Consider the following 27,546-nt stretch of genomic DNA (forward strand, 5'->3'; position numbering starts at 1 on the left):
TTGATAAAAATTCAGGTGCCTGTGAATGGAGGGGCAAGGGAAAAAAATAAAAGAGAGAGAGAGAGAGATGGTAATTTACAAAATCCTGAAAATCCTAATCCGTGGAGGAGGGGGGGGGGCACTATTCCTTCAACTTCAATTTCAGTCATATTTTATTTCCTAATTTTCAATTCAAATTGTACGTGGTCCCCTAAAAGTGCGGGGGGGGGGGGGGACTCCATATTTTTTTTTTGTATGTTAACTTAATTAGTTACAACATGTTCTACCTCATATATAAAAAATACCAAATTCTAAATTCCTTTCTTGTTTTTCACTTTGCATTCTTTTTTTGTTTGGACAGACTCTCTCAAGTATTTGCTCACTGCGTTTTTACCTTCAACTTTTGTATTGAATTTACGCAACAAAGGCCATGGTCGTTAAGTACAGTGTCTTTTCAATTGCGGTGTTCTCTCATAGTTTCGATTTGCATGCACATACGTAGACAGTTTTGTACTCTTAGCGCAAATTCGTCAGAAGTCCCCTATTTTTACTTTTCCTAAGCGGCTCAAACATCCTTTTATTCACTTTTTCCAAATCACTTTATTTAATGACAGGTAACACTATTGTACAAAACAGAGCCACAATTAGAATTCAATATTATTGTAAAATCAGAGGTGATTTAAAAGCGGAAAAGCTTGTAAATACTCTCTTCAATATCAAATATTTGTTTTTAGTTTTCCTAATGTGCTGTAAAAAAGGTTTAAAACATCTACATATACAGAAAACTTTAATAGAAAATATTACATATTTACATTCTTGGTTTCAGGTTCTTCTTTTGCTCCATATAATTTCAGGTGATATTGAAGTAAACCCGGGTCCCACAGGGTGTCAAATACACACGTTAGATACATGTTTATTTCATCTCAGTATTAGGAGTATTCGCCATAAAATACAAAGTTTAGAAACTTTTCTCTCAGATTTTGACATTCTTTGTTTTACTGAAACACATTTAAACTCTAATGTTTGTGATAATGATATTTTGTTGAACGGTTACGATAATATTTTTCGTAGACCAGGATGAAGCTAGCAGCCATTAACAGCAGCCTCTAAGCCCGTATAAGCTAGCAGCCAATAAGGAAATTCATCAAAGTACTAAGAGTACTCGAACATAAAATTATAGTCCCAAATTTGGGCTGTAGGGGTACCGCCAAGTGGCTCCCAGGGGTTCTGGCTCATTTCAGGGGTTTATATCTTACTTGAGTTTGATCACAATAACTTTTAAACACTAGGATTAAGTAGAGGGCCTCAGGAGGTATTCATGATAAGCGTTAGAGGGCACCTATGACCCCAGCAAAAGTCCAGTTATCTCACCCGAACTTTGCATTCTTAACATTTTTTTAATGATATAGGGGTGAAAAGTGGTTCATTATCTACCTTATCTTTGAAGTGTGCATCAAACGAATACCAGGGCAGCAGAGAGGACCTATAGGGCTACTTTTTCCCGTCTCAAGTCTGGGCTGTAGGGGTACCGCCAAGTGGCTCCCAGGGGTTCTGGCTCATTTCAGGGGTTTATATCTGAATTGAGTTTGATCACAATAACTTGGAAACACTAGGATTAAGTAGAGGACCTCAGGAAGTATTCATAATAAGCGTTAGAGGGCACCTATGACCCCAGCAAAAGTCCAGTTAGCTCATCCGAACTTTGTATTTTTAACACTTTTCAATGATATAGGGGTGAAAAGTGGTCTATTATCTACCTTATCTTTGAAGTGTGCATCAAACCAATACCAGGGCAGTATAGAAGACCTATAGGGCTACTATTTCCCGGTTTCAAATTTGGGCTGTAGAGGTACCGCCAAGTGCCTTCCAGGGGTTCTGGCTCATTTCAGGGGTTTATATCTGACTTGAGTGATCAATAACTTGGACACACTAGGGTTAAGTAGAGGGCCTCAGAAGGTATTCATAATTAGCAATAGAGGGCACCTATGACCCCAGCAAAAGTCCAGTTAGCTCACCCGAACTTTGCATTTTTAGCATTTCACAATGATACAGGGGTGAAAAGTGGTCCAGTATCTACCTTATCTTTGAAGTGTGCATCAAGCAAACACCAGGGCTGTATAGAGGACCTATGGGGCTACTATTTCCCGGTTTCAAATTTGGGCTGTAGGGGTACCGCCAAGTGGCTCCCAGGGGTTCTGGCTCATTTCAGGGGTTTATATTTGACTTGAATTTGAGCTTTAAAATACTACGGTTAAGTAAAACACCTCAAGTGGTATTAATAACAAGTGTTAAAAAGCTCATATGATCCTCAAAAAGGTCAATTTAGCTCACCCGAACTTTGTCATATTTTAGCATTTCACAATCAAATGGGGAAGATGTTAAATATGCCAATGTTCGGGTGAGTTCAATCGACCCTTTTATGGGACATATGCGCTTTTTCACGATTGTCATGAGTACCTTCTGAAATCCTCTACTTAACCCTAAGTGTTTCCAAGTTTTTAAAAATAAAAATCAATGGAGTTATAAACCCCTGAAATGAGCCAGAACCCCAGGGAGCTACTTGGTGGTACCCCTACAGCCCTTTGAGAGCGAGAAACAATAGCCCCATATGCCCCCTACACTGCACTGGTATTCGTTTGATGCACACTTCAAAGATAAGGTAGATAATGGACCACTTTTCACCACTACATGTCCTTTGGATTATTTAATTTCGTGGGGGCCAATTTTCGTGGAATGTGGATTTTTTGCTTATTTGTGGGATGTAGTTTCGTGGATGTGTCAGTTTTCAGTTTGAGTAGGTAAACTAAATCTTTAATAATTAGTTTTCGCTGAGGATGTAAATTCGTGGGCAAGGGGTACCCATGAATACCACGAAAATTGAGCCACCACGAATTTTAATGATTTCACAGTATATCATTGTGAAAAGCTAAAATATGACAAAGTTCGGGTGAGCTAACTGAACCCTTGCAGGTGTTAAAGGTGCCCTTTAAGGCCTATTATCTATACCTCTTGATGTCCTCTACTTAATCCTAGTATTTCCAAGTTCTTCTGGTCAACCTCAAGTGAGATATAAACCCCTGAAATCAGCCAGAACCCCTGGAAGCCACTTGGTGGTACCCTTACAGCCCAAATTTGAGACCGGGAAATAATAGCCCCATAGGTCCCCTACACTGCCCTGGTATCCGTTTGATGCACACTTCAAAGATAAAAGAAATAATGGCCCGCCTTTCACCCCTATATCATAGTGAAATGCTGAAATATGACAAAGTTCGGGTGAGCTAACTGAACCCTTGCAGGGGTTATAGGTGCCCTTAAAGGCTTATTATCAATACCTCTTGAGGTCCTCTACTTAATCCTAGTATTTCCAAGTTCTTCTGGTCAACCTCAAGTGAGATATAAACCCTTGAAATCAGCCAGAACCCCTGGGAGCCACTTGGTGGTACCCTTACAGCCCAAATTTGAGACCGGGAAATAATAGCACCATAGGTCCCCTACACTGCCCTGGTATCCGTTTGATGCACACTTCAAAGATAAAAGAGATAATGGCCCGCCTTTCACCCCTATATCATTGTGAAATGCTGAAATATGACAAAGTTTGGGTTAGCCAAAACGACTCTTTTCATTGTCATTGTTGTATTCTTCGAAGGTTCACGTCAAAACATGGCTGAGAGAAAATAATCCCAATTTTACCTGATGATTTTCGCTGTTTTTGACTCCTACATAAGATAATTTTTTTATGAGAATAAAATTATATTCTGTTCTATTGTCTTATATTCGTAATAATAGTTACGATGTCTTTTTAATTTTCCATTGATGTTGTTTCTGGGGGAGTGAAAAGGCCCGAGGATAAATTTTTAAACACGCACATGTTCAACTACGATGTAAACAAATTATTTTGTAACACTGGATTGTCTTGGGGTTTTATTGTATTTGTATCGTTTTTTGCCTTTTAATTTACTTTTATTTATCATGGCGTTTATATCATAACACGTTTGCATATCACTTTATACGATGCATATAGTTTTTCTATTTGTATCAATAAGACTACAGTTAGGATAACACCATTTTCATAACTAAAAACCCGGATAGACGTATTTCGCGTCTATCCAACAAAGACGCATTTATAACTCTTATCCAGGCGAGCTTTACTGATTTGGAAGTCGTCAATGCTCGTACAAATTATTGAGCATTAATCATTTTGATATTTATTAAAATTTGTCGATAATTAAGTAAAATATACATTTCTGTTCGAGTACTCTCAGTACTTTGATGAATTTCCTTATTGGTTGCTAGCTACTACGGGCTAGGGGCTGCTGTTAGTGGCTGCTAGCTTCAGCCTGGTAATACAAGTAACTGAATCCAAAATCTTCCAATGAGTCCAAGTTCATTTGCAGTGAAATAGAACAACAGATTGGAATGCGTTAAAGGTCGTTTATTCAATGAACCCAATTTGTATTGTTTAAATTGAAAACAATAAATTAAAGTAGAAAAAATCATTGAATAAATGACAAATTACATTGTAAATTGCAAAGATGGGGTTAAAAACCGCCAACTCACAATAATTCAAATACTCAATGAAAGTTAAAACAAAATTAATATTTGACTATGATATAATGTGCGTGCATATGTAAAGGGTGTAGCTGGGTGGGTAAAACAAAGTTCATGGAAAAATTTACATCCAGCAGCAAAATCAGAGAAAATAAGAATGAGAGAATTTAAATGTGCCAGGTTCTGATAAGACAACAGTTTATTACAAAAGATGATTGGATGCTGGACATGTTAATTTATCCAAGATGTTTAACAATCTTGAAACCTATCCCCCAGTGACCCTGCTGTGCACAAATGCAAATTACCATCTGTAACATGACAAAGTATTTTGACCATGGTTGTTAATGAGCACCCCCTTACATGCACACAAACATTATTTTACAAGCTTGACTTACAAAGAGATATCAATAAAACACACACAAGTATATTAATACAAAATTTGTTGCCAAAAATGATTTTATTTACAATAAAATTAGTTTGTTTATTTTGCCTCCGTACGGATCATACCCGCAATGTAAATATAGTCGTCTACGTAATTTGTCTAGTATATTTAAATGTGGCTCTCAAGCGATACGGATATTTAAAGGTCCTTTCCACGTTAGGGGATAGTCCCACTGTTTTGCAACATCTTTTCCTTAAAAAACTTAATATTTAGGTCTTTCCACCTTTCAGGTGAAAGACCTTTTGTATTTAGGTCTTTCCACCTTTCAGGTGAAAGACCTTTTGTATTTCTTATGTTTTTTATTATTATTATTATTATTATTATTAGGTCTTTCCACCTTTCATGTGAAAGACCTTTTGTTTTCTTTATGTTTTTAGGTCTTTCCACCTTTCAGGTGAAAGACCTTTTGTTTTCTTTATGTTTTTTATTATTCTTATAATTTTTCTTTTCTATTTTCCTTCGGACATCTTTTTTATTTCAAAAGATATTGAAACAATTTATTCTTTATGTTATTGGTCATGAAAAGGTATGGTACCAAATGACCCTTTGCTTGAAAACTCCCAGAACTTACAAAGTTATTGCCCTTGTGTACGAAATGCTTGTTATCGCTACTCCTCAGAAACCATAAGAGATAGAGACTTGGAACTTTTACCAATGTCTTCAGTACACTTAGAGGGTTCTTCAGTCTATTCATTTCGAAAGGATCTGAGGCCCCATTCTAGTAGTTATTGCCCCTGAAAGTATTTATATTTCTATAAAATCACTTCCACGTTTTTAATTATTTGTCATAGAAACTTCGGACCACTTGAGATAGAATCGTGCATCTTGGCCGAACAGAATGACATAAAGGTCAAAGGTCAAGGTCATCTGAAAAACTGTTAATTTATGAGTTTTTAGATTTCTTTTGTTTAGTGTAGTAAAGAAAAACTTTTTCATGGAATTAATAGGTCATCTGAAGACATTTTAAAATATATACCCTTGGCTCCTTCTTTTAAATAGTTACAGAGTTATTGCCCCTTTTGTACGAAAAGATTGTTATCGCTACTCCTCTGCAACCATAAGAGATAGAAACTTGGAACTTTTACCAATGTCTTAAGTACACTTAGAGGGTTCTTCAATCTATTCATACCGAAAGGATCTGAGCCCCCCTTCTAGTAGTTATTGCCCCTGAAAGTATTTACATTTCTATAAAATCACTTTCAACTTTTTTATTACTTATCATAGAGACTTCGGACCACTTGGGATGGAAGAGTCTACCTTGGCCGAACAAAATGACATAAAGGTCAAAGGTCAAGGTCATTTGGAAATCTCTTAATTAATGAGTTTTTGTATCTCTTTTGTTTAGGATGGTAGAGAAAAACGTTTTCATGGATGTAGTAGGACATCTTAAGACCTTTCAAAACATAACCCTTTGACCCTTACCATGTAACAATTATAGAGTTATTGCCCCTATTGTACAAAACGCTTGTTATCGCTACTCCTCATTAACTGTCAGAGAAAGAGACTTGAAACTTTTACTAATGTATTCAGTATACTTAAGCGCTTCTTCAATCTATTCATACCCACAGGGTCCAAAGTCACTTTCTAGCAGTTATTGCCCCTGAAAGTTTCGAACATTCAATAAAAACACAAATAACTTTTGAATCAATAATCATAGATACATCGGACCACTTGGTATTGAAGCGTCTACCTTGTCAGATGAGAATGACATAAAGGTCAAAGGTCAAGGTCAAGCAATAAAAAATTGCAGACTTAATCGTTTGACACTTTTTATAAATGAAGTAACGCAGAAAAAATACTTTATTCTATTGAAGCAATCTTATTTCAAACATAAAAAACAATGAGGTGGAAAGACCTCTAATTGTTCGAGAACAATTAGTCTACTAGTTTATTCTTATTTTTTTTCTCTATTTTCCAAGGGACAGCTTTTTTATTATAAGACATATTGAAACAAGTTTTCTTTCATGTAATTGATCATTTAAAGTTATGATACCAAATGACCCTGTTCCTGAAAACCCCCAGAACTTACAAAGTTATTGCCCTTGTTTACGAAAAGCTTGTTTTCGCTACTCCTCTGAAACCATTAGAGATAGAAACTTGAAACTTTTACCAATGTCTTCAGTTCACTTAGAGGGTTCTTCAATCTATCATACCGAAAGGATATGAGGCCCCCTTCTAGTAGTTATTGCCCCTGAAAGTATTTACATTTCTATAAAATCACTTCCAACTTTTTTATTATTTGTCACAGAGAATTCGGACCACTTGGGATGGAAGCGTCTACCTTGGCCGATCAAAATGACATAAAGGTCAAAGGTCAATGTCATTTGGAAATCCGTTGATTAATGAGTTTTTAGATCTCTTTTGTCTAGTGTGGTAGAGAAAAACTTTTGCATGGATGAAATAGGACATCTTAAGACATTTTAAAATATAGCCCCTTGGCTTTTTCTTTTAAATAATAACAGAGTTATTGCCCCTATTGTACAAAATGCTTGTTATCGCTACTCCTCATTAATCGTAAGAGATAGAGACTTGAAACTATTACCAATGTCTTTAGTACACTTAGAGGGTTCTTCAATCTATTCATACCGAAAGGATCTGAGGCCCCCTTTTAGTAGTTATTGCCCCTGAAAGTATTTACATTTCTATAAAATCACATCTAACTTTTTTATTACTTATCATAGAGACTTCGGACCACTTGGGATGGAAGCGTTTACCTTGGCCGAACAAAATGACATAAAGGTCAAGGTCATCTGAAAATCTCTTAATTCATGAATTTTTAGATCTCTTTTATTTAGTGTAGTAAAGAAAAACTTTTTCATGGATGTTATAGGACATCTTAAGACATTTAAAAATATATCCCCTTAGCTTCTTCTTTTAGATAGTTACCGAGTTATTGCCCCTTTTGTACGAAAAGCTTGTTATCGCTACTCCTCTGAAACCATAAGAGATAGAAACTTGGAACTTTTACCAATGTCTTCAGTATACCTAGAGGGTTCTTCAATCTATTCATAACGAAAGGATCTGAGCCCCCCCTTCTAGTAGTTATTGCCCCTGAAAGTATTTACATTTCTATAAAATCACTTCTAACTTTTCTTTACTAATCATAGAGACTTCGGACCACTTGGGATGGAAGCGTCTACCTTGGCCGAACAAAGTGATATAAAGGTCAAAGTTCAAGGTCATTTGGAAATCTCTTAATTAATAAGTTTTAAGATCTCTTTTGTTTTGGGTGGTAGAGAAAAACTTTTTCACGGATGTTGCAGGACATCTTAAGACATTTCAAAATATACCCCTTTGACCCTTACCATTTGACAATTATAGAGTTATTGCCCCTATTGTACAAAATGCTTGTTATCGCTACTCTTCATTAACCGTTAGAGATAAAGACTTGAAACTTTTACTAATGTATTCAGTATACTTAGACGCTTCTTCAGTCTATTCATACCGACAGGGTCCAAAGTCTCTTTCTAGCAGTTATTGCCCCTGAATGTTTCGAACATTCAATAAAAAACACAAATAACTTTTGAATCAATAATCATAGATACATCGGACCACTTGGTATTGAAGCGTCTACCTTGTCAGATCAAAATGACATAAAGGTCAAGGTCAAGCAATAAAAAAATTGAAAACTTAATAGTTTGACACTTTTTTTTAGGAAGTAACGCAGAAAAAATACTTTATTCTATTAAAGCAATCTTATTTCAAACATAAAAAACAATGAGGTGGAAAGACCTCTAATTGTTCGAGAACAATTAGTCTACTAGTTATTATTATTTTTTTTCTTCTCTTTTTTTCCAGGGACAGCTTTTTTATTTCAAGAGATATTGAAACAATTTTTCTTTATGTTATTAGCCATTAAAAGTTATGGTACCAAATGACCCTTTGCTCGATAACTCCCAGAACTTACAAAGTTATTGCCCTTGTGTACGAAAAGCTTGTTATCGCTACTCCTCTGAAACCATAAGAGATAGAAACTTGGAAGTTTTTCCAATGTCTTCAGTACACTTAGAGGGTTCTTCAATCTATTCATACCGAAAGGATCTGAGCCCCCCTTCTAGTAGTTATTGCCCCTGAAAGTATTTACATTTTTCTAAAATCACTTCCAACTTTTTTATTACTTATCATAGGGACTTCGGACCACTTGGGATGGAAACGTCTACCTTGGCCGAACAAAATGACATAAAGGTCAAAGGTCAAGGTCATTTGGAAATCTCTTAATTAATGAGTTTTTGCATCTCTTTTGTTTAGGATGGTAGAGAAAAAGCTTTTCATGGATGTAGTAGAACATCTTAAGACATTTCAAAATATAAAACTTTAACCCTTACCATGTAACAATTATAGAGTTATTGCCCCTATTGTACAAAATGCTTGTTATCGCTACTCCTCATTAACCGTTAGAGATAGAGACTTGAAACTTTTACTAATGTATTCAGTATACTTAGGCGCTTCTTCAATCTATTCATACCAACAGGGTCCAAAGTCACTTTCTAGCAGTTATTGCCCCTGAAAGTTTCGAACATTCAATAAAAACACAAATAACTTTTGAATCAATAATCATAGATACATTGGACCACTTGGTATTGAAGCGTCTACCTTGTCAGATGAAAATGACATAAAGGTCAAAGGTCAAGGTCGTCAAGCAAAAAAAAATTGCATACTTAATCGTTTGACATTTTTGAATGAAGTAACGCAGAAGAAATATTTTATTCTATTGAAGCAATCTTATTTCAAACATAAAAAAACAATGAGGTGGAAAGACCTCTAATTGTTCGAGAACAATTAGTCTACTAGTTCTTATGTTTTTTATTATTATTTTTTTCTTCTCTTTTTTTCCAGGGACAGCTTTTTTGTTTCAAGAGATATTGAAACATTTTTTTTCTTTATGTTATTGGCCATTAAAAGTTATGGTGCCAAATGACCCTTTGCTTGATAACTCCCAGAACTTACAAAGTTATTGCCCTTGTGTACGAATAGCTTGTTATCGCTACTCCTCTGAAACCATAAGAGATAGAAACTTGAAACTTTTACCAATGTCTTTAGTACACATAGAGGGTTCTTCAATCTATTCATACCGAAGGATCTAAGCCTCCCTTGTAGGAGTTATTGCCCCTGAAAGTTTTTAATTTTCTATAAAATCAATTAAAACTTTTTTATTATTTGTCAAAAAGACTTCGGACCACTTGGGATGGAAGCGTCTACCTTGGCCGAACAAAATGACATAAAGGTCAAAGGTCAAAGTCATCTGGAAATCTCCTAATTAATGAGTTTTTATATCTCTTTTGTTTACGGTGGTAGAGAAAAACTTTTCCATGGATATAATAGGACATCTTAAGACATTTTGAAATATTGCCCCTTGGCTCCTTCCTTTAAATAATTACAAAGTTATTGCCCCTATCTACGAAAAGCTTGTTATCGCTACTCCTCTGAAACCATAAGAGATAGAAACTTGGAACTTTTACCAATGTCTTCCATACACTTAGAGAAATCTTCAATCTATTCATACCGAAATGATCTGAGGTCCCCTTCAAGTAGTTATTGCCCCTGAAAGTATTGACATTTCTATAAAATCATTTCCAACTTTTTATTATTTGTCATAGAGACTTTGAACCACTTGGGATAAAAGCGTCTACCTTGGTCGAACAAAATGACACAAAGGTCAAAGGTCAAGGACATTTGGAAATCTCCTAATTAATGGGTTTTTATATTTCTTTTGTTTAGGGTGGTAGAGAAAAACATTTTCATGGATGTAGTAGGACATTATAAGACATTTCAAAATACAACCCTTTGACCCTTATCATGAAACATTTATAGAGTTATTGCCCCTATTGTACAAAATACTGGTTATCGTTACTACTCATTAACCGTTAGAGATAGCGACTTGAAACTTTTACTAATTATTCAATACACTTAGACACTCCTTCAGTCTATTCATACCGAAAGGGTCCAAAGTCCCTTTCTAGCATTTATTGCCCCTGAAAGTTTCGAACATTAAAAAATCCACAAATAACTTTTGAATCAATAATCATAGATACATCGGACCACTTGGTATTGAAGCGTCTACCTTGTTAGATCAAAATGACATAAAGGTCAAAGGTCAAGGTCAAGCAATAAGAAATTACATACTTAATCTTTTGACACTTTTTTATGAAGTTACGCAGATTAAAAAAATACTTTATTCTACTGAAGCAATCTTATTTGAAACATAAAACACAATGAGGTGGAAAGACCTCTAATTGTTCGAGAACAATTAGTCTACTAGTTATTATTTTTTTTCTTCTCTTTTTTTCCAGGGACAGCTTTTTTATTTCAAGAGATATTGAAACAATTTTTTCTTTATGTTATTGGCCATTAAAAGTTATGGTACCAAACGACCCTTTGCTTGATAACTCCCAGAACTTACAAAGTTATTGCCCTTGTTTTATTTGTATTTTGTTTATCGTGTTCAATTTTATAAATATTATCGGAAAAAAAAATCATTAAAGGTATATAATTTATACACTGTTTTTTACGTGCGCAAAAACGTATGCAATGAAAACTAAAGTCAGCCTCCTTAAGTCGCAGCTAGTGTCATGCTACTAAAAACATAACAAAACTACATTAACAAGCATTCTGAGAGTATTGCATAAGCAATACACGTCCCCTACCGGTTTGTGGAAATTGTGAAAACAGTGCACTGTTGTGCAGAATATCGAACCCGAACAATAAAAAATTGGAATATAAAAAAATTAATTTCTCGAAAATATGTCAACCAGACGCTACAAAAGTGTAAACTTGATCTGTAGTTTGACATTTTGAATCTGTTCAGCAAATTTCATATCATTCCTCAAACGCATAAAGAAAAAAAGTGTGGAAAACTGAAGTGGGACAGACAGACGGACGGACGGACTGACGGACGCAGAGGAAAGCTATAGTCCCCTCCGGTGAAAACCGGCAGGGGACTAAAAAAACAACGGGTGTTTTGAAATGGACCGAAAAGGGAAAGCGTTTAGTGTTGAAGTAAGAAATTTCATAATTACTTCATACAAAGTGAACAAAATTAAGCTATAGAGAATGGGCCCTTTTTCAGTGCCGTCTTTATGTACACAATATCAACAAATTGCTTTTTTCTTGTAATAGTTAAGCACTGATGGATACTTCTGATTTATAGGCACGCTTAAAATTACCAAAATTAGCATAAAGTTTAAAAAATTGAGGATTTTTAAATGCCTATAAATTATCCAAATACGGAAAAATCGAACCGAACCTATTTGTATTGTGTCCATTTAAATAAGAAGGAGGAGGCATTTAAATCAACATTGTTCTGTTGGTGGATCGATTGGCGCGTTTGTTGAGTTAAACTTAATGCATTCGTATGAAGAAAAAAATCGAAGAAAGCTTTGAAGTTGCACCATATTACCATAGTGATCAAACAAACATTCCTGACCAAACAAAGTTGATAGAAAGCGATTTAAAACATGTCAATTTGACAAAAGTCTACCCGGATAGAACACACGTGATTGTTTGAAATAATTTATTCCATGCGTGGATTCAAACATGGGTCACGCAGGTAATAGCTTTCGCTTGCTATAGGAAATAACCTTGAACTTTTCCCATGTTGGTACCAGCCTAATGAAGTACAAACTTCTTATTTTCACAGGAGTTTTCTAAATGTATAATGCGTATTGTGTCTTTTCCGCAAGTTTGTACTCGGTTAGGCTGGCAGTAAACAAAGGCTTTGAAATGAATGCCCGTCCTCGATTTACTGTACAAAATCACGAATGTTGGCTGACCCTACTCTACTATGTTGTAAAGCTTCGTGCTTTTTATATACAATAAATTCAGCGCTAAAACTTGTTAATTCTTATGGAATAGATATCAATAGGTGATGTTAGGGAAAAAATTTGTTTAATTTGAATCTTCATTTTTTCACTTTTTACCGGGGCCCATAAGTGAACTCGTCCTTTATCAAGGACTTTAGGAATACCACGATCTACTGTAAAAAGTATTGTTAAGAAATTAAAACATAATGATGTAAAAAATCGTCCTGGAAGAGATCGGAAGTTATAATTTATGGGGAGAGTAAAAAGAAAAAAAGTAAAAATTTAAAATACACTCCATTAAACTATATTAGAGAACTCTATAATTCAATATCAGGACGACTGAAGGAGGTTATAAGAATGAAAGGAAATCTGACCAAATATTGAGGTAAGATTTTAAATTTATAAACAATAAACAGATTTCTAACTTAGCCAACTGTACCTGCGATTTCGGCGGTCATTTTGAAAGTGGTGAATAACTATGTTCCACAACTGCCTTTGTGCTCAAACTACGTTCATCCACAGATATGAAAAATGTCCAGATTATCTATTTTGAAATGCCTCCTCTACGGACTACCGCTTCGGGTTTCAATACAAAAAACACAAAATAGAAAGTCTATGGGGATTTTGCATTGCATCAGCCGTAATGAAGCCAGGATGATAACCTTGAAAAATTGTGTGAGGTATTCCGAGTTAGTTCCGAATGGTTAAAAGAAAGAAGATGGGTGGCTAAGGCGTGTAAAATGCCCATACCCAGTCGGACAAGCTACTGAAAAATTAAAATATAAATAAATCTGATTTTTTTAACAAAAAATATTAAAAACAATATATATATTTAACATATCATTGATTTTTTAACCTATAAATATGTTCAACCTTGGAATATGTTGATTCAAACAGGCGTATACGTATTGAAGGCATTTTCTTTTATAGAGTGGGTCTGTGATCCATATTTTTCTCATAGTCTTAATAAGGTCTATTGGAAAACATACGGATTTCAATCAACAAAAACGAGGAGAAATGACCCACTTTACATTAAAAACATCATTTTGTATCCCAACAGTTGAACGTTTTGAAAAAAATAATACAAGTCCGTAAATTCGTGGTCATAGTCACCCATAACGTTTAAAGAGCGTACTTTATTTATTGTGTCTGAAATGGCTCAGTGGTTAGGGTACCCTATGCTAACCTTATATATCTAAGGTTTTTATGTTATTGGTTCGATACCACCAAAATTTCAGGCAATTTTTTTTTCTTATCTTTTATCAAATATATTGGAAAATGAATATACTTAGAAATTGTGCTTTTGCAAACTTAGGTTTTCTGCCATGGTTTGGGTTTGTATTTCCCATAATGAGATCGGAACATTTACACACATTTAGGGCAATATAATTTCCCGAAAATATATCGACATTCTAAATGGAAATTTGTGGCCGGTTTTACCCCGGCATTTTCCTAACAACGATTATTTGTTCCAAGAAGACAATGCCCCCGTACGTACTTCAAAGGAAACTAAACGACAGAAAGAACAAATCAATATCAAATCTTTAAATTGGCCATCCCAATCACCGGACTTTAAGATTATAGGAAACGTGTGGCGAACAATTAAAATCCCCGTTTGCAAAGAGAAATAAACAACATCAAAAACAGACTGGGGAGATCTGATTAAAAAGGTGAAAGAAATGGAGTTCACTTCCACGACACTACATTCAAGGATTATATGCATCCATTCCAAAACGTGTACGACAGGTCATTAGGTAAAAAAGTTATGCAACTAAATATTAAATTTGAGATAAGTTACTTTGTTACTTTTTGAAATATTTTACTTAAAAGTCATAACGGCGGCCCTTTTGATGACTTACTTATGGCCATAGTAAAGTTTCTTCAAACCATGAACCTTGGGGTATTGTGGGGGGCCTTAATGGGGGGTGGGTCAAATTTTAACATACTTTTATAATGGATACGACCTCTTCGCCTTAATTGTCCAAATATATTGCATATGACTCCATAAAGCTGATATGATTAAATTTTTTCAGGTGAGCAATGTGGCGCATGGGCCTCTTGTATTAATTTTGTTTACATTTCTCTCTTTAAATTTTTCTCTAAATCTCTTTCAATTATTCATTAAAAGTTAGTATTCAGTTTATCGCTTTTTCTCAATCGGTACATTGCACAGAAGGTACAGTTTATTTTTCCATATATGGGTCGTACACAACAACGAGGTCAGTCGGTGCTATTTATGTTCACACTTGCTAAGTTACAATGAATTACAAAATAATACATACTTGCTAGGGCTGACCTCAAAGTACATATAGTTACCATGGTACCATGGTAACCTTAGTATATGGAAGGATAGTAACTGTTCCTTCTATGTAATGTGCTGATCGACAGTAACGATTAATTTTACAAAATCAGACCAGGCGATATATGTTGTTTAATTGACGTCTAATATACATTTGTAGCACTTGATAATGGCGACATCTCTTCTTAGTAGTAGATGGTTTTCCGTAATATAATATTGAAAAAAGGGCTCTACTTTATATATTTTATGAGGAGAACTTAATGAAATTCTACCTCTGAGAAAAGAATGTATGTAATGCCAATAGCCTATACCATTGAAGAAATCAACCACACTTTATAATTATATACAGTTTATTTACATTTATTCAATATCTACATTTCATTTTATTCAGTTAAATACATATATAACAGAATGCCATGATTACATATATAAGATATATCAAATAAAAACCAGACATTAATTATCACAGCACTATGCAACTTCATAAGAGTCAATTTGTTTAATATTGTTATTATATAAATTGCATGGCATACAATTGATATTTATTACCTAAGGATAGCCCATAAAAGCCTTTTTAAAAAGCTTATTTTCCAATGGGGTCCCTAACAGTTAAGTTAATAACAACCAAAGTGCACTACAAATTTACACAACAGAATTTAGGCAGGATACTGAAAAGGAATATAGTGTCCTTTCCGATATATTTCATTTTATCAAATTTAATATACAACATTAGGACAACAGCATAATGCTTTGAAAAATGACATGTTTCTTAATTTTTTTTTTATATCTTAAAAGTAATAAAAATAAATAAGATAAAAATGGATTTCAACAAGCAGTCATATCGTATCTCTTGCAATCGTAGTCAAAAAAGATTTTACGACTTTCATAAATTCTTGTTTAGAATTAATTTCCTTGACCTCCAAAGGTAATGCATTCCAGTCTTTGATAGCATTGTAGAAAAAACATAAAGACTCTTTACCTTTTATCTTAGGTAAAATAAAATTCTTATTGTTGCACTTCTTGTAATATTGTTATTCAATACAAAATTATCATTAAGATATGCTAATACATTTTCATGGTATATATTAAAAACATGGTCGAGTTTTAATTGAGCAACTCTATCTTCAACCTTTAACATATTTAAATAATTTAGAATGCTACCAGTGATACTGTCTTTGGGACCCAGGTTTAAAACGAATCTTACTACTTTGCTCTGGGTAACCTGCAATGTATGCTTTAGTTGTTTATTTAATATTCACAATACCAAGAAGAACAAGCATAGTCAAAATAACACTGTATCAAGGCAGAACATAGGATCGTTCTGGACTGTGAACCAAGACAGGATGCATTTCTGTATGAAAATTAAAGTCTAGCACTTACTTTTTGAATAACTAGATGATACCCCGCGCAAGCGCGGAAATGAACACTTTACACATTATATTATATAATGCTTAATACATGTATGTTGAACTATATTTTTATTCATTTTTGTATATACTTTGTCCGATTTTTTATTTACCTTCATCTTTTAAAATTGAAATAAAAAACAAACTGCATTGTTGGATATTTAGAGAAGCAGACAGGGATAAAAAATCTAAACTGAAATGGATAATATACACATGTACATGTACGTGGCCTTAATCCGCTTTGCTGCAGCTGACTTGAAAAAAAAAATATATTTATTTCAAACCAATGAATAGGTATTTATTGTATCTCTTTCTAAATTTGGTTCTTAAGGTCAATTTCAATACAATTTCTATTACTGTCACAAATAAGAATTTCAGATAAAAGAAAAACAATCTGGAGGGGTCGCATGCCCATTAAACTTCCCCGTTTTATGCATACATCATTTACCCATACAGTATAGCAATCGCAACTTCCGAACTTTCCGAGAAGTTTCGATTGACAGTATATAGACGTAAAATACAATTATCAGTGCTTTAGAGTTTAAACTATCTGTCGTGGTATGACAATGTATTAAATTAAAAAACTCTAGATTATGCATTATTATCCATTTGCATGCATAATTTAATCCAAAGCTGTAAGATTCAAAGTAGGTGGTCGAAGCCGATGGTTCACTCGCCCTACACTTTCCGCCATGCTGTCAATTAGTCGACCCGTTTCTTGGCACCCCGTTCTTGAAAGTTTTTTCCATTAATACTAAAATCGTATTAATTGTTCCATTTTATTTATTAACTTTTCGTATTATTTCAATAGAATAGATTAACAGCGCCGGATTGGCAGTCTCTATCATGGCTTTATTTTAATATATCAGTATATCATAAACTATTCGGTTGTATGCAAAATATTGCAAATATAGCAATAGAGTAAGTTAAATGATCAACATCGACTTTTGGGTAGTTATTATTGAATTTTTTCCAGGTTGAAGCTGAGAAAGGGCGATACACTACTGCGCATGCGTAATATAAGGACCCAAAAAGGGGCCGTTCGAAAAGTTACGAAAACCTCATATAGATGAGTTATCTTTCTTTCGATGTATAGATTAGTGAAATGGTTAATCTATTCATTTCCATAACATGACTCAAGTTAAGTCGGATTATCCGAAGTCCGATATCTACCCACGATGCATGATGAACTCGTCCTACACTTTTCGTTAATTAGTCAATCCGAGTTCTTGGTAACCCCGTTCTGGAAAGAAAGTTCTATCCTATTCTCTCACCAGAGGTCGTGCTTTGCAAGCGACTGAGTATCAAAACTATAATCGCCCACTAAAGAACCGAATTGACTCATTTCATTTATTCAACAGCTTCTAAACAGGCTCTCAGTCAATATATTCAATCTTTACGTAATCATTCAATATTATTTCATTGCAAATATATATTTTGATCGAGACTATTCCTGACTTGGATCCGCCAAAGCATGTCCACCACCTTACTCTCAATTTTGCTTTTTTGGGCTTGTTTATCGAAAATGAAAGTAGGTTTTTGATTAATTTCACAATTATAACTTATCAGTTAAAATTGAATTATACTTTACGGACACCGTCTCACATGTGTTGAAATACCAAGTGGTAAGCAAGTCCTCTGGTGCAGGCATTTTTTAGTTTATTTGCAAAATGCCTTAATTTATAAGTATATGTGCTTAAAACAATATTTTCATATGAGAGAAACTTGTAAATACAGATTCCTAAGTATTTGACGCTGTTATAACCTTTAATAACATAACCATCACACAAAATTTTAAAATCTGTAACATTTTAAAGTTTTTTTGTGGACCAAATTAAATAAATTATGTCTTGCCAAGATGGAGTGACAATATGTTGTCCACTAACCATGAAGAACACTTTTCAAGAGCATTGCCCAGTTTTTGTGCAATGATATCATGATCTCTGTGTGCATAAAGAATAGCACAATCATCGGCATACAAAATAAGTTTGCAGTCATCATCAACAATAGCAGCCATATCGTTTACATATTTTGAAAATAAAAGAGGACCTAAAATACTAACTTGAGGAACACCACAATTTATGATACTAAAATCAAATAAAATGTCATTGATGGAGACTAGTTGTTGTCTACATGACAGACAAGATTTAAACCATTCAGTGGGTGGAACACCTAAAACTTCTAGTTTGTCACATAAAATTGTATGGTCAAGAGTATCAAAAGCTTATTTAAATCCAACATTACCATGCCTGTAAAAAGCACTTCAAAAGTATTACTTCTAATAAAATCTAACATGTGTATTAAACAAGTATCTGTAGAAAATTTGTTTCTAAAACCTGATTGGTATGAATACGATAAGTATAAGGACACATTTTTTCCAAAATCTTTGATACTATACATTGTATACTGACTGGTCGATAATTTCCGACTTCAAGGGGGTTTAATTTTTTTTTTACAGAGGTTGACTCTAGCCCTTTTAATATAGATTCATTAATAATGGACGTATAAACATATAAACAGTATATTAAGAATTTATATAAATATTATAAATATAATGATATTACACACTCAGTTTGATGGCACGCAATGTTTAAAGTTTCAAATAATAACACTTGGTCTGTTGACAGTCACATCCAATATATAATCAAAATTAGTTTACATTCAGTATAAAAAGCAATCAGTCAGTTGACATTCATATGTAAAACACAGTCAGTTACATGTAGCTAGTTCACATATAAGTTGTAAAACAGTCAGTTTGGTGACATGTAAACATGTTATATAATATAAGTAATATTTACCTGTAATTGTCATCTGAAAACTTTATTATTGAAATGTTAATTAATATTATAAATTGTTTGATTATTCATTATAAAACATGATTTGTTTTATTTGTAATAATGGATTTTCTTTACCAATATTACATGCAAATAAATAAACAAATAGTTTGATTATTTTGAAAACAGTTTGTTGATAAACGTAATATTATATTTTTTTCACTTTACCTGTAAAGTACTCAGCCACAAAGAGGTTGTCTCTGGTGTTCACGCATAAACCCCATGGAAACTGAAATTGTAAATCACACTCATCAATGTGGCGGAGGAAGTGCCCGTCCTGATCCAGGATGTGGATACAACTGTTGTTGCTGTCTGCTGTCAGGATCCGACCCTGGCTGTCTGTTGTGATGCAGCGTGGATGAAATGATTTCTTGGTAGTAGTGGGATGACCAGTGTAGGTAAACCGAAATTTTCCAGCCTGATTGACAACCACTACTGCACCGGCTACATTGTCTGATACACAAATATCTAGGTTTCTGTTCTCACTGATGTATTTAAATTCACCAGATGAATAGAGAGGTTGACCTTCGTCATTGTACTGAATACTTTGTTTCTCTGTGGAGCCAGAGTAACACACAACTTTTGTTTGAATATCATCACTGTCTATGACAACCAGGAGCTCACCAGAGGAGGTGCTACAGACACCGCGAGGTATCCATCCCTGTAGTCTGATCAATGTCTTTATCTGTGTGTTCTTCAATATGTTTACAGTTCTATCACTGATATCAGTATAAACTAAATCCCCACTCCTTGTCACTGCTATGTCATATGGGTTGTTTCCTGACTTGGTTTCGACTGACGTAATTAGTTCGCTACGGACGTTGTACAGTCTTATGATTTTTTCCGATCCACACACCCATATCTCCTCATCACTCAGACAGGACACACTTTGTAATAGATGTTGTTTAGTGCCACTGCTGCGTGAGACTCCATACTCGGTGTTTATCTGTGTGATGATCTGGGGTACATCAATGAGCGGTCTGTCCTGGGGAGAGAACTCAGCACCAGGGGAATCCATTGTGTAGCCATGTTCTTCTGTACCAACCCGTTGATAAATCAGTTCTTTGTTGATCTTCTGAGGGGAAGAATTTGGAGAGTTGTGTGAGGACACTGTGAGTTTAGGATGCAATCTTCTGAATTCAGCATTCCTGGATTTGTAGGCAGAGACATGGCTGACATCATTAGAGTCCAGTAACTTCTTCAGATCAGCAATGCTCTGTGTTATTTCAGAAATGGTGCGTGTGATTTCATCACTCTCTTGGTATAAGTTAGGGAGAATAAATTTCTCTAATTCTTGTAAATCCTTTTGAATGATTTCTTTCTTGTAGCCCATTGTTTTTAATATATCAATGAAATTATGGCCGCGGTGTTTTTTAGAAGAAACACATGTTGCACAAACAGGAATAGCGCATTGTTCACAGAAATGTTCACATATTTTTGTGGAATGTTTTTGACAAGTTGGAGTTAATCTCCTCTTTTCAAAAGTCACCACTTTGTGTTCTTTGGATAGATCAGAGAGATGTTCCCCCTCACAGGCTTTACACAGATATTTGTCACAAATGCCACAATACAAAGGAGGATCCGAGGCCTCACAGAGACACCGTAACACATCCTGAAGGTTGTACGCAGAGGCCATGGTCATACACTTTGGTGGCTCTTAATGAGATATTCTGAAGAAAAAAATCGATCATTAATAGTTAAGTATACTTTAGTAAATTGTTCCGTTAATTTTCATTTAACTTCAAGGATTGTATTAAAATCTTAAACTTGCATGTTGAAAGTGCACACATACAAATAATTCGCGTTTTTTTTTTGTTTTTTTTTGGTTATGAAGAATTTAAAACTTTTTTAACGCATTTTATTTTTTTTAAAAAATTGATTTCATTTTTTTATATTTTCATTTTTTTCATTTTTTTTGTTGGTAAAAAGAAAGATTTAATGATAAAGAAACAAACCTTTACAACCCAACATGGCGATAACGGTATTTTTTCTTCCTGGTCTTGTTCACCTGTGTGATCATCACGTGATTACCTATAATCGATATAAACAGCCAATCGCAGCTTCTCGGGCCTTTCCAGAAGAGCTCGGAAAAACAGGTGTTTTCCGGGCTTTGTCGGAAAGGCCAGAAGAACTGCGATTAATAAACAGCAGGGGTGGATTTGTTAAAGAATCAATTTTCGGCAGCTCTCTGCTACACAATGCATGCGCAGTCAAACTTCCACTTTCTCTTCTTTCACTTCGTTTCAACATGGCGGGTAGACGAACTGAAATGAATCGTGGAGGTTTTTTCTTCTTGGTAGGTTCCATTTTTATCGAGTGTCATTTAATTGTAATTAGTTTTTCAAGCAGAAAAATCTTATTCCTTTTCTTTAAAACTTTTAATTTATTTTTTCATTATAGCTAAGGAATATGTATTTTGCCATTTCTCCAGTTCATAGGCCTGTACAAAAAATATTGAAGAACAAGTTGCTGTCCTTAAAAAAAGGACTACAATACGTGGACCATTTGCATGTGTTTCCAACGAAAACGTGAAAGCCTGTAGATTATCAGAGATTCCACCGACTGTAGCCCTCTGCTTTTAACATTGTATTACGTATACATGTATGTATAGCCTAGTCTGGTACCCTTCCCACAATTCCGTTCGCGCACTCTCTACATTGAGGTCAGGCACCGGTTAATTTGAACACATGTAATTGCGCAATTCAAAATGGCGGACAAAGTAAGTGTGCGACTCGCATAAAGAACGTGTCTCTTCTCTCTAGTGAAATGGTTTTAGTATTATTTATTTGCCTTATTGTTTTCCTATGTTGATTTTATTATGTTTCCTTTTATTATTTTGCCGTGTCACGCATCTAGAATCGCCGAAACACCTAGAATTCATAATGTAAACAAATGGAGTGTACCAACGGTGGTAAACTTTGGCAGTTATTATTCTTTAACCCAGAGACCGACATCTAAATTGTGGTACAGCATCAGTTACAAGAGGGATCAAACTTTTCGTTGACGCATGGGTCATTTATTGTCGCGTTGTTTTTAATCCATTAATTTGCTCTGATTGTAGGTAATCATTCCTTTACTGTATGCATCGCTTTTCTCTATATAAAAATACATTTTAATCCCTTAAAAGTATGAATGTAAATGTAAAAACGTAGTGTCACTCAATTCTTTGAATCTGTTTTACTCAGGAGACTTGTGGGTTCGAATCCCACACTGCTTAAATATAATTTAAAGCAGTTATAATGGTTTAGTCTCCTTTTCTTCCCTCAGCTCTCACATCAGACAATATTTTTGTTCACTTAGCAGTATTAAATGATAATTCGTGATAGAGTGTTTAATAGGCCCCGTACTGCCATGTTCCTGACTACAGATTAATGGTTAATGGTTAATGGACCCCGGTTCGAATCCTAGTCTGGTTCTTTTAAGTGATTTATTCCACGCTGTTACATTATGTGCCATGTTTTGATAGCCAGGACCAGATAGCTCTGCCAGTAGAGCACCTAAATAGTAATTCAGGGGGTGCACGTTCAAATCCTGGTTTGGCCAATCATTAAATCTCCCATCTTGTTCCTTCATACTAAATGCTATGTTGGTTATTTAATAAGCCGTCTTTTAATTTCATGTGTCCTCTTTATTTTGATTTTGATTTACATGCGTCTTTTTTTTTTATAACTGAGTTATCATGTGTCCTCTCTGGGTTTTCATGTGTCTTTTTGATTTTTAATTGGTTTTTCATTTGTCTTTTTCATTTTTCTCTCTTTATAGATATTGAGGATATACCGCATTCTGCTCTAACCAATGTATTTAGCACCACAGACTCGTACAAATTGTGTAGATTAAATTTAAATATATTTCTATAAACATGTCAAGAGTCACAACTTCTAATTAATTTTGCATTTTGTTTTGTATTTGATAATGAATTGTTTCATTTTACTGGAAGAGCTCTTGAACTTTAATGCTAAATATTGTTGCAGGAATATCCTTCCTTTATATCCTTTCACAACTATTCATTGTGCAAGTCCCCAGTGAGAACACGCCAGTCAAAAAGACCCAGAGGTACCCCTACAGGAGCAACTCCACTGCAGCCCCATAAGGTTTTTCAGAAATAAAATCTTTATCTTACAATCTAATTCATTTGAAATAATACACTTATAATGTTGATTTGAGCTGCAATTATATGAACCAATCAACTTTGCATTAACTGTTATATATGAATAATTCTATTAATTTATGACAGTTTGCCAAGGAAAATGCACGGAATCAACAGTGGACTCAGGAAGAAAGAGGCACTCTAAGGACTTATGTAACTAAGAACTGTGGAGTGCCTCTTTCTAACTCTGAGGAGTTCTGGCAGAACTGTGCCACACACCTCTCTGAAGTGCATGGTTGGTTAAGAACCGGTATGTTGTTCATAATTATTGACATATAAGATTACAGTGTATGTGTCAACTCCTTTTTTTCCACAGGCACTGGTGTACTTATTGAATATAACTGTAATTTAATGCAAAAATGCTATTGAAAAAGGATAAATATCTTTTGACATCTTTCTGAACATGATACACTGTTTAGCAAATTGTATTTGATCTTTTTGCGTCAAGTTATGAAAAATAATGTTTTCAATATTCATAAATTTTATATTCTGCTTAATTCAAAGGAGACTCATGTAGACAACAATACAAGAGGAACAAGTCCTTGTTTTTGGAGCTATCAGATCCACCTTCTATAACATCTGTTTTCACACAGACACCACCTATTTGTAGCCACAGCAAATCAACTTTTACAGAACCTGAAGTTCCAGTTGTGATGTATTTAATTCAATATCTGATTTTCTATTATATATACTTATGCATATCATAATACATTTGTTAGTATCATATTATCACATAAATGATCATACTGAGTAGGATGTATATATTGCCTCTGATTGATGAAACTAATTATTTGACCAACCCCATATCTATTATAAAAAAGAGGGTGAAATTACATTTTGAAAAATATAATTTTTGATAAATTTGACACTTATATAGGAGTTCAACATATACCATACAACAAGCAGACCGAAGCATAAGCCTTCAAGACAGAGCAGATCTTTTAAGCACAGTTACTCATGGTAATGCCAATGACATTGCAGCGAAAGTTATGGCAATCAAACAAACGCGAAAGGAAGTAGAAAAAATCGTCAAAGATGGTATCAATTCAGACGCTGCCTTAATTACAAATAATAAGTCTGTTTTGTATAACAAGTCTTTTGAAGATTTGCAGTCGTTTCAGTGGGCTGATGTTGTTGGTGAAATGGTTGTTTGCCAGCCTACTTTAGCAAATATATTGCTTACTGTTATGTCAAGAAATAAGGTGACGACAGACAGTCTCTCAGAAAACTTGGTGCCAAAACTTGGACTGATCTACAGCATATTAATGCAGGAACGGTACCATAAGCTGAGTTTGGTTCAGAGAGTTCTGGCTATTGTGCTGAAAGATGAACAGACTCATGAAAAGGTAAAAAGCCTAGTCATAATTGCTAGTTATGAATGTCATGGTGCTATATTGTTAGCTCTGATAATTTCTTAAATGTGCTGGTACATTTTTAACTATGGGTTAACAGAAAACAATATTACTTGAAAATCATTAAATATACCCTGACATTTTTTGTATTTTCATCATTATGCATGTTCCTGTTGGTAAATCAGAATCTGTGATCTGACCTAGATATTAGAACTTCCATCTAAACTTACTCAGTACCTACCCTTCCCTTGTTGTCTGTGTTGCAATATCTCTTGTATGTAATAAATTGCATGTGCTACTTGATATAGATGTATGTCTGCTTTACTGTGAGCATCAACTAACAGTCTTATGGAAACTTGTGGGTTCAAATCCCACCACTGCTTATTTGAATGGTTAAAAGTAGTGTATATTACTTGGCAAAGTCTCCATTCTTTATTTAATCTCTTTCTTATTCCTTTTCTTTTTTATAATTTTTTTCTCTCTTAAAACTTATTCTTTTTGTATTTTTTTTTCATTTTATCATTATTATTTTTGCATTTCATAGATTATCTTGACATCTAATGACTCTCATATGATTTTAATTGAGTTTGTTTTGTTTTTCAATAGCTTCTTAAGTTGGTGTCTTCCTGGAGCATACCAAGTAAATCAATGACAATACAGTGACATTTATTGAATAAACGTCAATTTTTATGAATGGTCCTTTTAAGTTTGAATGCCTGTCTTTCAAATATTGCCTTATATGATCATACATCTATATATTTATTCATTCAAAAAAACAACTAAACATTATACATATGCTTTTTAGTAAATGATAATAATTTTTTCAAAAATTATATAAGGTATTTGATCGATTGGAACCCATCGGCATAACAAGCTCATACTCCACATTACTGAGGGTCATAGAGGAAGTTGGTGATAGCTGTTATGAAAACATTCTTAACGAACTAAAGAATGGAAAAAAGTACCGTCTCATAGGTGACAATGTGAATTTTCGTGTTGGAAAAAAGTTTCAACGTAGCAATGAAAAGCAAAGTCAACAGTACCACTGGATTGCATCGTGTGCTATTATTCAAAATTGTGAATTTTCTCAATACTCTGATGTCCCTCAAGGACCAGTTAGAGGTCTTGATCTGACACATATATTACCATCTGAATCTGATATTGCTGCTCTGAAGACTAATTATACCTGTCACATTGCCAAAGTAGCTAAAGAACTTATTCCAGCATTGTCCTTTCTTGCTACAACTGATATTAGGCCTGAATACCCAGACATTATTCAAAAGAAAAATGGATCCATTCTCCTTCCTGTCCAACCTTTAAATGAGCAATGCTACAGCGATGTAGTCAAAATTTTGGACTCTTATCAGGAATTTGTTACAGAAATAAATGAAAAATCAGAAACCAGTTTCGACTCTATCCAAATTGGTGGTGATCAGTTAACACGGGAAAGATTTTCAGGTGCAAAAACTCTTAGAGGTGGTGCATACACAGCCAAGGAAAGATTTGAGAATCTATATCCCATCAGTTTTGAACTATTCCATACATCAATGAACTTTCTTGAACTGATGTTTAAAGTACTTTTTAAGAAGAAAACATTTGATAAAGGGACATTAAATGGAGAAAAAGTCAAGTTAAACAGATCCTCTGTACATGAAGATGTAAAAAATCATTATGATGATGACAAGGACTTTGTTGTGAGATTTGTAAAATCCTACATAGCTGCCGCTCTAATGGAGTTTTTTGGCATTAAAGACAGGGCTTCAACATTGACCAAAAACAAACCTCCATCCGACCCGTCAGAACTGAAAAAATGGCAGGAAGAAGTCCTTGAAACTTTCCTTGATGAATATATATTCAAGAGAGATCAGCAAATTACCTGCACACACAAAACTTTAAATTTGATGTTACCAGATGGGACACAGATTCAGATTCACATCCCATTATCAAATCCCCAAAATCCAAGTACTACAAATCAAAATACAAAAGATGATGTATATAAGTATGGATTGTTAGTGATGGAATTGGGATTAATGTTCCTAGAATTTCAGGATGTTTGCAAATCCCCCGATAGAGCTAGACTGATGACTGTTATGAAATGTATGATGATGATGTTTAAAACAGTGTACAATAACTCAAAATATGCTTTGGAAATTTTGCGTTTCCTTTGCTTTCACCAGGCATCATATAGCCTTCAGACTTCATATCAGTCAATTCATGGTCTGTTTGTGAATACACAGGGGAAACTAGACTCATCTATCCCTGCAGATCTGCATATGGAGCATATGGTCAAAAAGACAAAAAGTATGCTTAAAAGCCTAGGATCAAACAAAACACCTGAAATTATTGTTAAAAGATCAAAAGCGTTAGCTGGAATGGATGCCATCTCTCATCATTATGACACAGACACTAATGTAATTTTGAGATCTCATCACCACAAATTGAAAAATGCAAATGACGATGAAATAAAAATGATACAAGATATAATGGAAGTCAATCCATTTGTCTATACACCAGGAAGGAGTTTTGAATTTTTCAAAGGACTAACTAGTCCTCTTCTGTTCTCTATCAATGACAATAAATACAAGGCCTGGGTGGAACATCATAAAAGTATACTGGACTATGACTCTGGAAAGTAGGCTGCATGAAACATATGTAAGTACATGTTCTTTATATAGACAGATTTACACCTTACATATACATGCATATACTTGTAAATGGGTTAAATATAGCAGTCATCATA

At 34.4% G+C, this 27,546-nt stretch overlaps 1 protein-coding gene across 1 annotated transcript in view; it reads right to left on the reverse strand.

Moving 5' to 3' along the window:
- LOC105322288 (neural cell adhesion molecule L1-like) overlaps nt 1-27,546 on the reverse strand; it is a 98,897-nt gene that overhangs the window by 43,165 nt on the left and 28,186 nt on the right. The window lies entirely within an intron of this gene.

Source organism: Magallana gigas, chromosome 5, assembly GCF_963853765.1.
Source record: "Magallana gigas chromosome 5, xbMagGiga1.1, whole genome shotgun sequence".
Classification (NCBI taxonomy): Eukaryota; Metazoa; Mollusca; class Bivalvia; order Ostreida; family Ostreidae; genus Magallana; species Magallana gigas.